Genomic DNA, 16901 nt, shown 5'->3' on the forward strand with positions numbered 1-16901 from the left:
CTTCATAAGAGTGACACACTTAACTCTAACATCTACTTCCTCCCAAATGATCCCAGCCAGGCAATCAACAAAAAATAAATGCTCTAACAAATCAACTTAAAAATAAAAAGAGTATTAACAAAATCTAAAGAAAACTCCCTATCCCCAAACAAAGTGTTAACCCTGTGAAGGGAAAAAGTGCTACAGATCCCATGATCTCCAATAGGGACTTCACTGTGGCTAAGATTTTATCATAGAATCATAGAAATGTGGGGCTGGAAGGGACCTTGAGAAGCCATCTGGTTCTGCCTCCATGCAGAGAGCTGGACTAAGTAAACACAGACCATCCCTCACAGGAGTTTGTCCAACCTGTTCTTAAAAACCTCCAGTGACGGGGAGTCCACAATTTCCCTGGGAAGCCTATTCCAGAGCTTAACTACCTTTATAGTTAGAAAACTTTTCATAATATCTAACCTAAATCTCCCACGCTGCAGATTAAGCTCATTACTTTTTTTCCTACTTCAGTGGACATGGAAAACAAATGATAGCAGTCCTCTTTATAACAGCCCTTAACATACTTGGAGACTTATCGGTCTTCTTGTCTCAAGACTAAACATGCCCAGTTTTTTAAACCTTTCCTAAGGTCAGGTTTTCTATACCTTTTGTCAAGTTTGCTGCTATCCTCTGGACTGTCTCCAGTTTGTCCCCATCTTTCCTAAAGTGAGGCATCCAGAACTGAGCACAATACTCCAGCTGAAGCCTTGCAAGCGCTGAGCAGAGTGAGATAGTGTCTTCTGTACAACACTCCTTCACCCCAGAATGATATTAGACTTTTTCACAATTGCATCACAGTGTTGACTCATATTCAATTTCCCTGTTGTGTATCTGGTCACTATTAACCCTTTTAGTGAAGACTGAAGCAAAATAGGCATTCAACACCTCAACCTTATTGATGTCATCAGTTATTAACTCTCCTTCCCCACTTTCCTTCATCTCTCTTTTACTCCTAATGTATTTCAGAACTGCTTTTTATAGCCTTTTTGTCCCTTGCTAGGTGTGACTCATTTTGTTCCTTAGTCTTTCTGATTTTGTCTCTACATGCTTGTACTGTTCTTTTGTACTCCTCCTTAACAAGTTGTCCATGTTTCCATTTTTTGTAGGATTCCTTTTTGATTTTCAGGTCAATAAACTGCTCCTGTTGGAGCCTCTTACTACTCTTTCCAACTTTCCTTCGCATTGGGATGGTTTGCGATTGTGGCTTTAATATTGTCTTCATGAGAAACTGTCAGCTCTTGTGAATTCTTTTTTCCTAAAATTTTCTTCTTATGGGGTCTTAGCTACTACTTCTGACTTTGTTAATGTCTGGAATCTATCATTTCACAATCACTTTCACTCAAATTGCCTTCCACCTTCAGATTTGCTATCAATTCTTTCCTGTAGGTCAGAATCAAATCTGAAATAGTTGTCCTCTTGGTTACTTCCTCCACTTTCTGAAACAAAAAGTTGTCCCCAGTATATTCCAAGAATTTATTGGAAACGTTGAGTATTTGCTTTTTCAAGAGATATCTAGGTAGATAAAGCCCTCCACCGCCATTAACTACCAGGTCATGTGTTATGGATATTTCTGTTATTTGTCCATCATCTACTCCTGATTTGGTGGTCCACAGTAGACCCTTACCAGGAAGTCATACCTCTTATGTTTACACAGAGACTTTCAACTGGTCTGTCTCTCACCCCCTTCTAAACCACAGAACAGGTGTATATATTCTTGATGTATAATGCCACACCTCCTTTCTTTTTTATGCTGCCTTTCCTTCCTGAAAAAACGATACACCTCTATACCAGCATTCCAGTCATAAGACTTACCTCAAGTCTAGTGATGCCAATTAAGTCCAAATTTAGCTTATGTTCTAATACGTTCAGCTGTTTATTCCCCATCCTGCTTGCATTTGCGTCTAGACATCTAAGATGTTGAACAGATGCTTTCAGTGATTTCCCACTTGTTGCTGTTACGACCCTACTGTAATTTTCCATGTTCCCCACAACATCTAGTCCTCTGTGGTCACCTTTTAGAGGGAAGGCTCTCAGATACTAAGGTAATGGGCAGCAGTAAAAAAGGCTCAAGATAGAGAGCTGTTTTCTTGTTTGCATTTTTTAAAGATATAAACAATCATAAGATGTTTTTGTTTGTAATCCCTGCTGCAGCTGCCTACCCATTATTATGCATATCCTCTGGGTATTGTTAAGGATTTGAAAACACCTTGTGGTAAACCTTGATTGACATACTCTTTGGGAGGTCCTTTTATGCTGCTTTTCTCACCCCAACACAATGAAGTTCTTTAGATCAAGGATTTAATTGTGCAAGTGCTTGGTGCTCTACAATACCCAAAATTAAAGAACACTTTTTTCCGAAAGAGGTGAAACTCAAGAAAACAAATACTGGATGTACTGGGAACCTAGAGGAGGTTTTTTTATTTATTTACTTCTATTAGCTAATAAATATAAATTATTTATTTGAAAAAAAATCAAAGATAGAACTGAAAAAAGCCTTGAGAAATAAAGCTGGACATACTTACCACACAATAAAACAATAACAATTAATGAACTAATAAAGGCTAGTGGTGGTGTACTGTTAAAAGCACTGCTTTAGGAATTGTTGGCTCTGTTCCGAACTTTGCCTCTGCGTGGCCATGTGTTTTTCACTAATACTTATATACTTGTAAATGGTCTTGAAAAAGTACTACCTACAATTATAGAGAGAGGCAGTGTAGCCTAGTGGATAATGAACTGGTCTGGTACTCAAGATTTGGGTTCTATTGCTGGCTCTGCAACTAGTCGGCTGGGTGACCTTAGTCCAGTCACTTCACACATCTGTTCCTTGGTTTCCTCATCTGTAAAATGGGGATAATGAAACTAACCTCCTTCGTAAGGCAGTTCAAAATCTAATGATAAGAGCTAGGTAGTATTATTATATATGACTTATAATCTGGGGGACCCGATTTATGATTTTTTAAAGGTTGGGTTGGCAATCCGTGTGTGTGTGTGTGTATATATATATATGGTCAAGGATCTGGCCCATTTACTCTCTCTATATATATAGTAAACAAAAGAATGTGGAACATAAAAGGATTTACTTTGTGTACCACTTTTGTTTAAATATTTATATCTATATTGCCTATGACCAAATGTGTTTTGAATTAGAAACATATTTAAATGTCTAAAACAACCACCAAGATAGATTCCTTTTCAAGAATGAATCCAAAATGACAGAACTAATGAATATGTCCTTGAGTGGCTTAGGTTGCATTTATGCATACCGAATCTGGTTAAAAGAGATTTATTAGGCAAAGGCTGTTGTAAGTGAACATATGGTTTTCCTAAGTGGGAAGGAATGCCACAAGAAAAGCAAGAAGTCTTTTCTCTAGTACAGAGAAGCAATAGGAGGAGGAAGGCAACAAAAGGACATTGGAAAAAACATGCAGGACAAAATTATATTCTGCATGATTTAAGCCAAGAAAATACCCATACAGAAAAACCGGTTTGCGTTTGAAAACTAGGTGTTTTTTTTGTTCTTTGGTCTGGATTGTCCAGATAATTGATGTCTTGTTAAATGTATATCCTAATGCGCAAAAGTGATGCCAAAATAAAAACCATTCCAGGATAGATTCAGCCCTATGCTTTGAGAGGAGACATTGGAAGGCACTGAAAAGATGAGAGAAGGTGACTCAAACACAGGGAATCTCTAGGAAGTCAGCCAAAATTCCTCCAAAGAGCTCCCTGACAACACATAACAGATCACTGGCTACATTACTTGAGAAGAGCTCTGCAGAATGCTTCCCCTCTGCATGTCCTCAGCTCTGCTGGCAGGCAGAAGGGAGTGGGAGCCATGCCCCTGGGCTTTGAATATTTTTTAAAATTAAAAAAACATTTTGAAAGCTCAGAATTGAAATGAAATGTTGTGTTTGACCCCAGATGATTGCTTTCTTTCTTTCTGATTCCCCACAAACATTCATTTTTGGTTCAAAATTGTTGGGTTTTTTTGGTTTGGTTTTGTGGGTTTTGTTTCAATTGCCAATGAACTGAAAAATCTGCTATTCAGCCAGTTCTAGTACTCACCATGCCCAACTTCGAACAGTACTTATGGGATAGCTAGGAGTGAACGCTCCCTGTTTGGAGTCTAGACAATACTTAGCCAGTGGGGCTGGAACTCGGGATGCAGCCCTACCCCCCATTTTGAAGTAGTAATAACACCAAATACCCAGTTTCCATTATCAGCACCTCCACTATAATAATTGTTCCAGCACCCCTGCACTCAGCTGAGGGTAAAAGAGCAAAAACTCCTTGTGTCCCTCTTCCTCTTAAGCACAAAAGCTGACCAGAGTCTGACATTAAGTACAATACCTAACTATGTTATTCCAAGGCCTCTTGAATTTTTTAACCGTTGTTCTGTAAAACGACATGCTACTAGCCATATGCCCTTCACAGCTCCCAAATGGTCTGATTTATAAGAAACTTGTCCGTTTGCAGAGGTGATGACCCATATTCTTTACTGCTGTCCTTCCCCCTTCTTCCCAGATGCAAGAGGAACCATGCAGATCACCATGAACCACATAATTGGACTAACTCCTGAGAAGCAGTAATGTTATTTTCTCTCCTTTAAAATTAGCTTCTTGAAACAACAGAATCCATACATAGTTCAGTATCCCACTGTGTTCCCCCTTTGCTTTAGAGAAACTGGCAAGTTGCTATTTCCATTATTGCTGGCACAGTATTTCATAGAATCATAGATTATTAGAGTTGGAAGGGACCTCAAGAGATCATCTAGTCCAACCCCCTGCTCAAAGCAGGACCAATCCCCAAATGGCCCCCTTAAGGATTGAACTCACAACCCTGGGTTTAGCAGGCCAATGCTCAAACCACTGAGCTATCCCTAAAAACTGAATTACAAACTGAACATTTGTATATGTCTTTAAATAGCAGGAAGAGCACTCTCTGATGTGAACAGTGTTTCCTGTTTGTTTTGCTTTAATGAAGTGTATATCACAAACGTGAACGGAAGGGAGGAGGTAACTCCATCCACAATCCTAAGCCCCATATACAATTCCCCAGTATGTTTTCTCCCACTAAAACAGCTAATGTTAACATTTAAATAACCATCATTAGATTTCAGAGTTTGGGGGTAAAACAAATCCTGGTCCCCTACCAATTATTTGGTGCAAAGCACTTGTGTAGCTGCTCCACTGCTCCAGCCTCTCTTTCTCTCTCACTAAGAAAGGCATGTTATGTTCACTTCAGTACATGTGCAAAAAGTACATAGGGCCAAAGACAGGAGAGGACCCGTACCAGACAGTGTGCTGCCCCCTTCAGATTGTGGCTGATCTGCAGGAGGTTGCAAGGAGAGAGAATGCTGCAAGCAGGAACTGTTTTAGGGAAGTTCTATGGCCTGAGCTATAGAGGTGATCAGTCTAGATGACCCTTTTGGCCTTGTAATCTATGGGGGAAGGGGAACAAAGAAGTTGAAACCTGAAGTTAATTTTCACAGTTAAAAAAAATCTAAGCAATTCTGAGCAAATCAATTTTGATTTGACTATCTTGAAAGACAAATAAGAACAGAGCAACATAAATTCAGTTTCTGAATTAAATTTGCTGCAGGTCTGATAATATCAAGGCCGTTCTATATAATGCTTTACCTGGTTCTTATGCCATACACTCTCTCTTCATTATATATACTGTGCCTTAAAAATGAATTATATGCAACAACATCAAATGGGAAGTGTATCTCTGTATTCATGAGGTTACTGTTAAAACTCACATTGTTCTTGCCAAGCAAAGTAGGAAAACCTTAATTAAAGCATCCACATAAGTTGGCACCCATTTTTGTTAAATCAATCTGCCTTTCCCTGTGTAGTGACTGAACATATATTTTTTCCCCTGCTCTGATGCAGATAAACCTGAAAAAAAAATTGTTTGCAATTGCAAATAGGTAACAATGTTTTGATCATGGCAGAGCTACTTCACTGCACATTGTTAAATCAAATTAGGGGCCTCGGGCTTCCCCTGCTTCTGAACATTACTTAATGACAAGTTTAAAATGAAAGACATTACATACATAAATGCACCAACAGTGAGTGGTGGAGTGCAGCTGTGTTTTACGCAAACTGAGGCCACGTCTATACAATGCGCCATATCGGCGCGTTACAATCGATTGCTCGGGGATCGATATATCGCGTCTCATCTAGATGCGATATATCGATCCCTGAGCGCGCTTACATCGATTCCGGAACTCCACCAAAACCAACGGAGTTCCGGAATCGACATGGCGAGCCGCGCACATCGATCCCGCGCAGTGAAGACGGGTGAGTAGATTGATTTTAGATAATCGATTTCAGCTACGCTATTCTCGTAGCTGAAATTGCGTATCTAAAATCGATTTTCGCGCGTCGTGTAGACCTGGCCTAACTCAGTATTTGCTTTTCCCCTCTGCTTCAAGCTTCATATCCTTAATTCTCCAGCCTCTACTATATGGAGCCACAAAGCACAATCTCACATGTAATCTCTCTCTTAAACCAAAGCCCATGGGGAGAAAACTCTGTTTTACTCATATTGACTCAACAGGATTTTGGTGTGTTTTCACTTCTAATTGTTTTCTCTCCCTTTTAAAAAACATTTCTTTCCTCTCGACTTTTTCCCTTCATTAGAACAGAGGGAAAGTCTCCTCTTCCAGTTCACCGCACTGATTCAAAATCGACTTCCCTCTCCAAGTTGCTGCCCCCTGCTGTAACTACAGAGCTCCCTATCGAAATGACAAGAGCATCAATCAGTGAATTACAGACCAGCACCATTCAATACATTCTTACACTCAGGACACATCCTCCCCTCTGATACACTTGCTAGTACAGAGATAGAAAACAAAGGAAACATGTCAATAAACAAAGCTCCTCTGTAGCACAGGCTTAAAGGCATTCACAAGCCTGCTGAAGACTGGCTTTAAGATTATAACATCAACACCAGGCATCTGGAGTTCAGTTCTCCCAGGCCTTTGATAAACAGGCAATATAACCTCTCTCTCACTTCGGGGACTCCGCTGGGATTCTTACTTGAAGTTTCTCTGAAGCCCCCTCATACCTCAAACATAACTTGGAAATCAAAATATTCTTCTATCAAGCCCAAGCAATTACTTGTGCTCTGACCCTTCTGCAGAGGGTAAATCTGTTCTACAAAGTGGAACAGCAGCATCCCCTCAGTATTTCTTTTTCTCTCTCTAGTTCAGAGGAGTTAGGCACAAAGAAGCTCTAAGCCACAGAACTTCGAAATGCAGCTTCAGGAGAGGGAACTATTCAAAAGGAAGTGTCTACTGAAGCAGGTAGTGGAAACACTGCTTGATCTTCATTTCACACCACATTTCCACAAGGAAACAAATTGTTTTCAAAGATTGCACCACTGCAAAGACATGTCAACATTGTGACTGTGTTCTTGAAATTCATAGAACTCCCAGAAAGCTTAACGAATGAGCAAAACTATTTGCAAAATTATACTTCAAAGAACTGCACTGATACCAACATTATGCAGATTAAGTATTCAGAGATACTGTATTCTGTCAAGGAACCAATTAACATCTCCATCCTGGAGTGCGCATTGATAAACTACATTAGAAGGGCTCCAAAGATTCTGAATATGGATTTTTAAGGACATATTACTCAAAATGGTGAGCAGCTACTTACACAAGAAGTTTCATTGACTTCAGACCACTCGTGTCAGTAACTGTTGAGCAGCTGGAATAAAAGGTTCACAATCTGGCCTTCAGAAAGACAGCAGCTGGTTTAAAATGCTTCAAAAATTATCTAGACTCATGTTTATATGATAGATCCCAGTGGTTCCAAAGGGTCCCTTGGCCTTCCAAGGAACAGGGGAAGGTGTCATAAACAGATAGCTAAGGGTTAATGTTTCTTTTACCTGTAAAGGGTTAACAAAGGAAACCAAACACCTGACCAGAGGACCAGTCAGGAAACCGGATTTTTCAAAGCTCAGGGAGGGAATTTTGGGGTGTGTGTCTTTTGTCTGTCTCTCGGCTATGAAAGGGATCTTTCTATCTTCAAGCTTCTAATCTTCAGTTTCCAAGTTGTGAGTACAAAGGTAGAAAAACAATAGGCTTTTATTGTTTTTTTGTATTTACATGTGTGTAGTTGCTGGGATGTTTAAATTGTATTTCTTTTTGAATAAGGCTGTTTATTCATATTTTTCTTTTAAGCAATTGACCCTGTATATTGTTATCTTGATACAGAGAGCATTTTTATGTCTTTTCTTTCTTTTTATATAAAGCTTTTCTTTTTAAAACCTGTTGGATTTTCTTTTCTAAGTGAGGCTCTAGGGGATAGAAATCCCTGTGCCAGGATTACGGTCTCTCTCAGGGAAAGACTGGGAGGGGGAAAAAGAAGGAGGGGGGAAGGTAAATTGCCCTCTCTGTTTTGTAATTCAAGGAGTTTAAGTACAGTAATCTTCCAGGATAACCCACGGAGGGGAAGCCTGGGGAGGAAGTAAAGAGAAGACAAGGGGAGGGGGGTTATTTCCCTTTGTGGTAAGACTCAGGGCTTCTGAGTCTTGGGGTCCCCCAGAGAAGGTTTTAGGAGACCAGAGGGAGCCAAGTCCGGGAATCCTTGGCTGGTGGCAGCGATATCAGATCTAAGCTGGTAATTAAGCTTAGAGGGTTCATGCTAGCTTCTCAGTTTATGAACGCTAAGGTTCAAATCTGAGTAGGAAGCTATGACAGAAGGGTCCTAGCTTTGTAAATCATTTTGGGATTGTTTAGAATAAAAAGCAGTATGTGAAATGCAACGTATTGTTACTGCCACAAATGGCAAGGGCTCAGGTTTACCTCTCAACCAAAAGATACACAAAGACAACATGGAAATAACATTTAGAGACTAAATTAGCCTAAAAACACTGCAGAATCTAAAGTCAATGCTGAAATACTCTACTTCACTAAGCCTATTTTGCCTGAAGTCCATGGAGGAGAGTTGACTCATTATTCTTGGGCCCTCCTTTGACTCGAGCAAAGGACACAGCATCAGCTTTGATTCTTAGGGCAGGCAGAGATCGATCTATCAGGGATCAATTTATTGCTACTTGTCTAGACGCAGATAAATCAATCCTCAAACGCGCTCCACGTCGGCTCCGGAACTCCAGCTTGCGAGAGGCAGAAACGGAGTCAATGGGGGAGCAGCAGCGGTCAACTTGCTGCCATCCTCACGGTCGGGTAAGTTGACCTAAGATATGCCAACTTCAGCTCTGCTATTGCGTTGCTGAAGTTGCAGATTTTAGGTCGACCCCCCCAGTGTAGGCCAGGGCTTTGCCCTTGGTGGCTTAAGCCTGACTAAAACCCATTTGAACATGGATTTAGCTTGCAAAACTCTGCTTTAGTGTGAAATGCGATCCCTGTCAACTGCATTTACTTAGAAAAGTCAAAGACTATTAAGACTCATGTGTAAAACTTTTTCTTTTGCAGTGAGTTACTGTAAGACAGAAGAGGTCTAAAACAACTGCATGCATGCATGTGGCAAGGGAGGAAAATAGTCTGTTTCTGTCAGTGCCCCTTAATGTAATTATTCAAGCATTAATTCCTTCCTTAAATGCAATTATTCTAGTATTAATTCTGCAACACCTGAAGTGCTTTCAATTGTCACAAATAAAAAAAAGCAGTAGTTGATGATGTAGAAGTTATAAGTGATGGGCTATTCTTTCAAAAGTTTTACTACTCTGCACTTTTTATTTCACCACCTCTTTTCTAGTAGGACAAACCCTGCGACCCCTCCATGCATGCAGAGAAGGCAGAGGTTTTGCCATAATGGGAAACTTCTCCAGAACATAATATGTTTTCGCAAAAATTACTCCAAAAAGCAATAGAATTGAATGGAAGATAGAAGATTTTTTTTACTACCCTATACACTTATATTGCCCGGATATACCTGTAATTCTCTATTAAATTCTATATATTGGTACAAAACATACATACAGAATAATTAATATTTTCTACTAAATTGCATAAGAGTGTTCCACAAGGTCAGGGAGCCTTTTCAGAGAGCCTAAATTCCCTGAATTCCTTGACCCTAGTTCTACCGATCTTCCCGTGAGTACCTATCCAGCATGATGTGGGGATCAAGTTAGGGACAGATTGGGGGGAAGTGGAGGTAAGGGAAAGTGGCTCTGTCACTGGGTGGATGCACTGGCTATGCCTCCAGGGTTATCATATTATCCCTTATTTTTTCAATGTTTATTTTGAAATAGAGACATGTTTTCAAATTAACCCTGTGTCACATGGCAAATGGAGCCTCATGGCATGTTGTAAACAAGAGGAATTAACATGCTCTCACACAATGAAGAACTGGTTGCAGGACTGGGAGCTGAAACAATCAATGTTCCATATGGCTGAAATCTATGAAAGCTATGGCGAAATATTACATTCTGGTGAGGTCAGAATATTCACTTTGTCCTGCGCTATCAGATCATCAGGGAAGGGTCAACAGGACTCTCTTGCCCTCTATCCACACAGGAGACCCTAATCCCTTCTACTTCTAAACTGTCCCTGTCTTCGCAGAATCTTTTGGGTGCCTTCATTGCATTTAATAGCACCCCTCCCTGCTAACAAGAAGATCAAATATTATAGTTATAGAGGCTACATATGTACATACAAAGACTCAAGAAAAAGAGTAGTTTGTATCTTCATTATTACTGATTATTTGAATCACTATACTGCCCAGGAGCCCTATTTATGGACCGGGCCCTAATTGTGCTAGGCGCTATACAAACACACCTGTCCTCAGGTGCCCATGACAACTCAATTCACCATACCTAACATTGGTCTTCAGTGAGGTCACCCAACCACATGCTTTCTCTGGACAAATTTTGTTAGTGTATAGGGATATACTGACCAGTTGTAAATGACTCATTTTTGAAAGTTTATTTCTACTTTTGCTAACATCCTTTCCTTCCTAAAAGAAAAGGATTGATAATTCTTCCCTAATAAATTTCAACAAAGACAGAATATACAGCATCCCATATGAAAGTCACAAACTTCTAATGGATACTGTTGATTCAGTTTATAGTTGCTGTGGCTGTGAAGCTTTTCACAAATAAGCTGCATTTAACATTTACAGTACATAACAAATACAATTTAATACAAAAAAGGGAACTGAAAGGCACAACAGATCGTTAATGGACTGTACAGTCTTTCATCTCTAGGTGGCTAGTTCAAATCTAGCCCACGAAGGTTGTGAACAGACATTGTCCACTAGATGTTCTGTGGTTTACATTAAATCAGTTTTGTGGTTTCAGTTCAGTTTCCAGTGGGCCAGATATCTGCATTACAAAAGCCACTACCACAACTGGTAGTTTCAGTAGAGAAGGCAGACATTAAACTGATGCGGAGGATTAATTACCTTCTCAAGATGTGCTCCAACCAAATCAGAGTTGTGACATATTGACGGAGAAGCATTAAGAACCTTGCACTTCTGTTACTTGAGCTGTATGCGTTCTGCTTCTAAACACAAGCTGTTTCTGTCTGTCACATTTCACAAGCCCTAAATTATACTATAAAAACAAAACGACAAAATAAAGATGGTACATCATAGAGAATAATTCCATTGCTCTGGCTTTATTCTGAAGCCTTGTCTCCACTACAAAATGTATTCATTATTGATAATGGGCATTAGCAACAAATGCAGCTGAACCAGGGTTGAAAACATTTAAGCCTTTTTCAGCACCAGTTCAATTGCCTCCTTTGATGACACCCATTGTCAGCACTGGATACTTTTCCTTCTGTAGACAAGGCAATGCAGAACTATGTTAAAGTGAAATAACCCTTTGCTGCTGAATAAGGCTAGTATTTGATAGCCTATATGTGAATTCTCAGCTAACCATCTGAAGTTCAGCTCACTATGAGGAATCAGTAGGAAAAGCAATATTTTCCTCTGGAGCTCAGGGAAAGCTATTGAAAAGGCTACCTCTTTAAAACAGACATTTCCCTGAAATTCAGAACTGCATCATTGGAAACATTGCTTCTCTCACACTTGACAAAGCATTTAGATTAGAAGATGGGTGTTTATAGGCCTGTGGTTTCATTCATGTACAAGTTACCACTACATTTGGATTTGTATTTTGTATATTGACAAGGCAAGGCAATTCAGTCTGGAATCCAGAGTAATTCACAGGAAGTGATTTCACTATGGGGAGTTGTTAGAACAACTCATTCAGACTGGTACTGAATTAGCAGCAGACAATGTGTACTTAAGAGTCTGGAAGGTTGAAAAACTATCTTACTTGAAAAATACATTTCAAACAGGGCTGTGAATTCAATAGGCAATATCCTTAGTAAATAGCACTGATCGGTAATTGACTATATACATTTCATGATTAATATGGTTTTGATGAAACAACAAGATACATAAATCCAATGACTGAATTACTGCAGCTTGCTTCCTGACAAACAAGGGCTGTGAATACACATTCCTCAAATGCTATCTCAGGTATCAACTTTTTTTTTTCTTTAATTGACCACTCCAAAGTCAAGCTATGTCTGGAAAGAGAATATGTAGAGTCAGGAGATGACTCTGTAGTGAGCCATATGGCTGGAAGTCTGTCATGAGGGGTTACATACAGCATCTTAATAAAACATTCCAGCAAGATTACAACACTGGGTTAGTAAGGGTGAAAATATTGTGTGTTATACTCTAGCATATACTTTTTCTTGCACTATAACTTGTAAATAATTGCATTATTTACTCTTGCCAAACCTGCTTGTAGTGATCTCTCCCTCTCCAGTGGGGAGAGAGGCCATTCTGCCTCCTTGTATTGGACAGTAACCCTTGGGCTTGGGTCACACTGGTGGGGTAGAGCCATAAGTAGCCTGTACTTCTGGGCACTTCTAACAGAGGCAAACAAATAACAGTAGTCTGGTGCTCTTTCCCCCACTTTTGGGAGGGGCAGGGCACTGAGTCATCTTTAGCTCACAGCCCCTCAGCTGGGGCTGACAGTAATTAACAGGCTGGGGCCCTTGCCCTTAGGGCAGGGCTGAGCTGGGAGCAGGCTTTAGCCTGAGCTTGTAGACTAAGACAGCCAGCAAACACACACAGTCTCGGGGTTCAGGAAGGGGTGAGCACCCACTGGATCTAGCATCCTAGCTTGATGGATGGTAAATCCACAAAGGCCTTCTGGCCTATGGTGGGGGTTTGGCCACTCTGGGGTGGGTGGCAAGGATATGGGGGACGCAGACCGGCCCAACTCCATGATATCCCAGCCCAGGGCCCTAACAGCAGCAGAGTGGTCTGTAACTGGGTCAGTGGGGATCCAGCCGCAACACGCTGACCTGGAAGCAACTAGTCACATAGCCAGACCATTGTCAGCTATCACTGAGCTACTTCCTACCACCCTGGGGTTTGGTACCATTGCAATCCACAGGTCCTCTGGCTCCTCTGGGTACACAGTGGACAGTAGTCTTGACAATTCCCCTTCTGGATCCATCTCCTCCTGAAGGGCACAGATTCGGCTCCTGGGTGCTGCAGCAGCATGGCAGCGTCCATCACCTTCCCTGACTCCTGCTCAACTGAGCTGCAGAGCCCTCTTTATGCTTCCTGTCCTGCCCCAGTACTTCTGGCGAGGGGGGCGAGGTGGGCTTGGCTTCATCCACCGGGGAAGTGTAGTGATCCCTCTCTCTGCAGTCTGGAGGGAGGCCATATAACGTTACTTAGTGCAATATAACAGAGTGATCTGTCAGTTGGAGATACAAAAGGGCCACCTATAAAATTCAGAAGACAGAACACGTTTTTTGTATTCACTTACAATTAGTCTGGTGAAGCCAAAAGAAATGGTGTGGGGAGTTGGGCTTTTGATCTCAAGCAAAATTTTGGAGTGTCCAAATGTGCCAAACCAGGCAAGGGCAGCTAGACAGAGAGGACAATTTGGAGTTTGTATCAGCTGCCCTATAGATGTAGGATTAGGTTTACTCTTCCTGGTGCAGGCAAGTATAAACTACAAGTCTGTGCGTTGGCTCCCGTATAACTGGGTTGGGACCCATTCCTAGGGAGGACGGTATTGGTCTTGCCACCTGCAAACTTTCAAATCCTTTTGTGGCGCCATAGAAACCCCACCAGTGGAGGCTGTGGCATCACGCTGGATCAGCACATGCCTGGGTCATGCCCCTCCCCCTGCCAGCACAGATCCATTGAGGAGCCCTGGCAAGAAGGAAGTTGTGACTGATCTCTGCTGTAACCTCACACAGTTTTTTGAACCCCTGTGCCTGGGGCTATACTAAGAGAAGGGGCGTTACCTGAACCTATCCGATCACTGAACAAAAGAAAGATCACATTTCCCACTTCCCAGAAACCATATCTTTTAGCTTATTCTGTGAGAGACGCAGGCCAATAAAAACACTCAGTTGTTTCAATGGCATAGCACTGAGCACCATCTTTTTTGCTTCATAGACTGCACTGTAGAGAAAGCAGAAAGTCTTTCATAGGGATGTAGTTTTATAAATTGTACATTTACCCCTTACCCCAATTCACAGATTTGTGTAACAGCTTTTCTATAGAATATAAGTAAATGAAAGACATTAACGAACATAATCAAATCAATAGGCAGAGAACAATTGCCTCTTTATGTACAACGGGATAGAATGAATAGCTTCTTGTACATGGAAGTAACAACGAAACACTGGAAAGGATTCACAATTGCAACTAAACTCCACTCGACTGCACTAGGTGATTAGGCAGCCAGAGGCCACTCCCTGATCCCAAACCACCAGCTGTGAGTTAGGGTTGCAGGGGAGCAGCTGTTAATTACACCATTGATGTAAAGTCCCTGAGGGAAATTACTGGGGGTGTAGCAGGGCTCTACTGCACCAGACAGTGAAGCTTGCTAGGTGAGAGTGGAAGTAAGTGACATGTTTGAGGAGGTGGTTTAACTTCCCGTCAAGAGCAAGAGGGGGAACATGGGAAGAATTGTGACTCACATCATAATTCTTCCCTGGGGAAGGGCTTATTCAGGGTTGAGCTTGATATATCCCTATAAGATGGCAGGTTTGTGTTTTTTTAAGGCTGTGCTTCCAATGGCAACAACTCATATTTGGATCGAAAGTATCTACTTAATCAGGAGCACTTAACAAATAAACCAATAACCTGAATGCTTTTAGTATCAAAGATCATTGTTCAAAGTGGGGAGGCTTTTTTGTGGCTGAAATTACAGTGATTAGGTGGACTTCTCAACCTGCCTCTGTATCTTTTGCCAACCTATAATAGAGAAACAGAAATTTGAGTATTGCCCAATGTATGACCCTGGCATGTGTTTCCTGTGTGCTTTGTCCAGCACAATAATCAGTACATGCTGTAATCAAATCAGTTTGCCTCACTACTCTCATCTCATTATAGAAAAGAAAAGCAAAGAAAAGAAAAACAATAACCTGCAGGCCGAAGATTTTCAAAAGTGACTAGTGATTTTAGGTGCCCAATATGAGGGCCCTAAAAAGACCTGATTTTCAGAAAGTACCCAACACCCATCCTCCAAAAACTTTGACCTAATTCTTGTTCTTCATCGAGTCTATTTCAGTGATTCTCATGCTTTCGTACTAGGACCACCCCTCCCTTTTAGCAATCTGAGCAGGGCAGTGTGGTCATGATCCCCTGGCTGAGACCTACGTCACTGCTACCTTCCCTTAGCTAGAGTGAAATCAGATGTGTTTGGGGAGCTGACACAAGGCCACTTAAGCCTCACAGTAAGGCTCTGCTGGGGGGAGAGGGAAGAATGCTGCACTTACCATAATCCATCAGAGGAGGTCTCATTGCTGGCTTTGAACACAGAACATGTTTGGTGATGAGCCACAAGAAGAATGACTCTCCAAATCGAGTGCCCCAATGCCTTGTGTGAACGAGAGTGGCTGCTGTTCTAGCCTGTAGGACTGCGTTGCAGTCACCCTGTTTTTGGGCTGCAGGGATGAATTCATTCCCCACGCCCTCCTTAATGTCCTGAGTCACTAGGTTTGTGGGGGCTGAATTTCACTCCTACTGAATAGCTCATTATATTAACACTCACATTAGAAATGCTGTACACATGCAGATGTGCGTGTGTACACATCTGCACATATTTCTATATACGTATGTAAACTTCCGTGTACAAGAAGCTATTTCATTCTATCCCATTGTATATAAAGAGGCAATTGTTCTCTACCTATTGATTTGATTATGTTCATTAATGTCTTTCATTTACTTGTATTCTACAGAAAAGCTGTTACACAAATCTGTGAATTGGGGTAAGGGGTAAACATACAATTTATGAAACTACATCCCTATGAAAGACTTTCTGCTTTCTCTATAGTGCAGTCTATGAAGCAAAAAAGATGGTGTTCAGTGCTATGCCATTGAAACAAATGAGTGTTTTGGCATGGACTTCAAAGGTAGGTTAGGACTTATCACACCCACATGAACTCTAGTGCAGTAACCTGCATAACAAGTAAAATGACATTTTATACATTACAATAACAGCACTAAGTCTTTTTATTTTTGCCTCCATCTTTCGAGATTGCACAGATCTACCCTCCAGATTTCAGCTCAAGGCAGGAATTTTTCCCAATGCATTTTTAAGTGAAACATTGGATCACAAAGTCAAATTGATCATGACTTGGGGGGCAGGGAGACAGAAGTTATAGCTACACTTGCAAGCTAGTCATCTTCTAAACCAAGTTTTTTTGTTGTTGTTTTTTTTTGAGGGAGACAAATGAAACCACTGTCTTCTATAATTTTTCCAAACAGTAAAAGTATATGCTAGAGATAAAAGAAATAATGACTTGGAGAATAACTACTCAGAATGCATTTTTAAGTATATAAAGCTGTCATTAATTCCTGACTGCTGTCAGAATAGATGTTCTTTTTGAAAATGGCTAT

This window comes from Chelonoidis abingdonii, chromosome 6 (assembly GCF_003597395.2).
Source record: "Chelonoidis abingdonii isolate Lonesome George chromosome 6, CheloAbing_2.0, whole genome shotgun sequence".
Classification (NCBI taxonomy): Eukaryota; Metazoa; Chordata; order Testudines; family Testudinidae; genus Chelonoidis; species Chelonoidis abingdonii.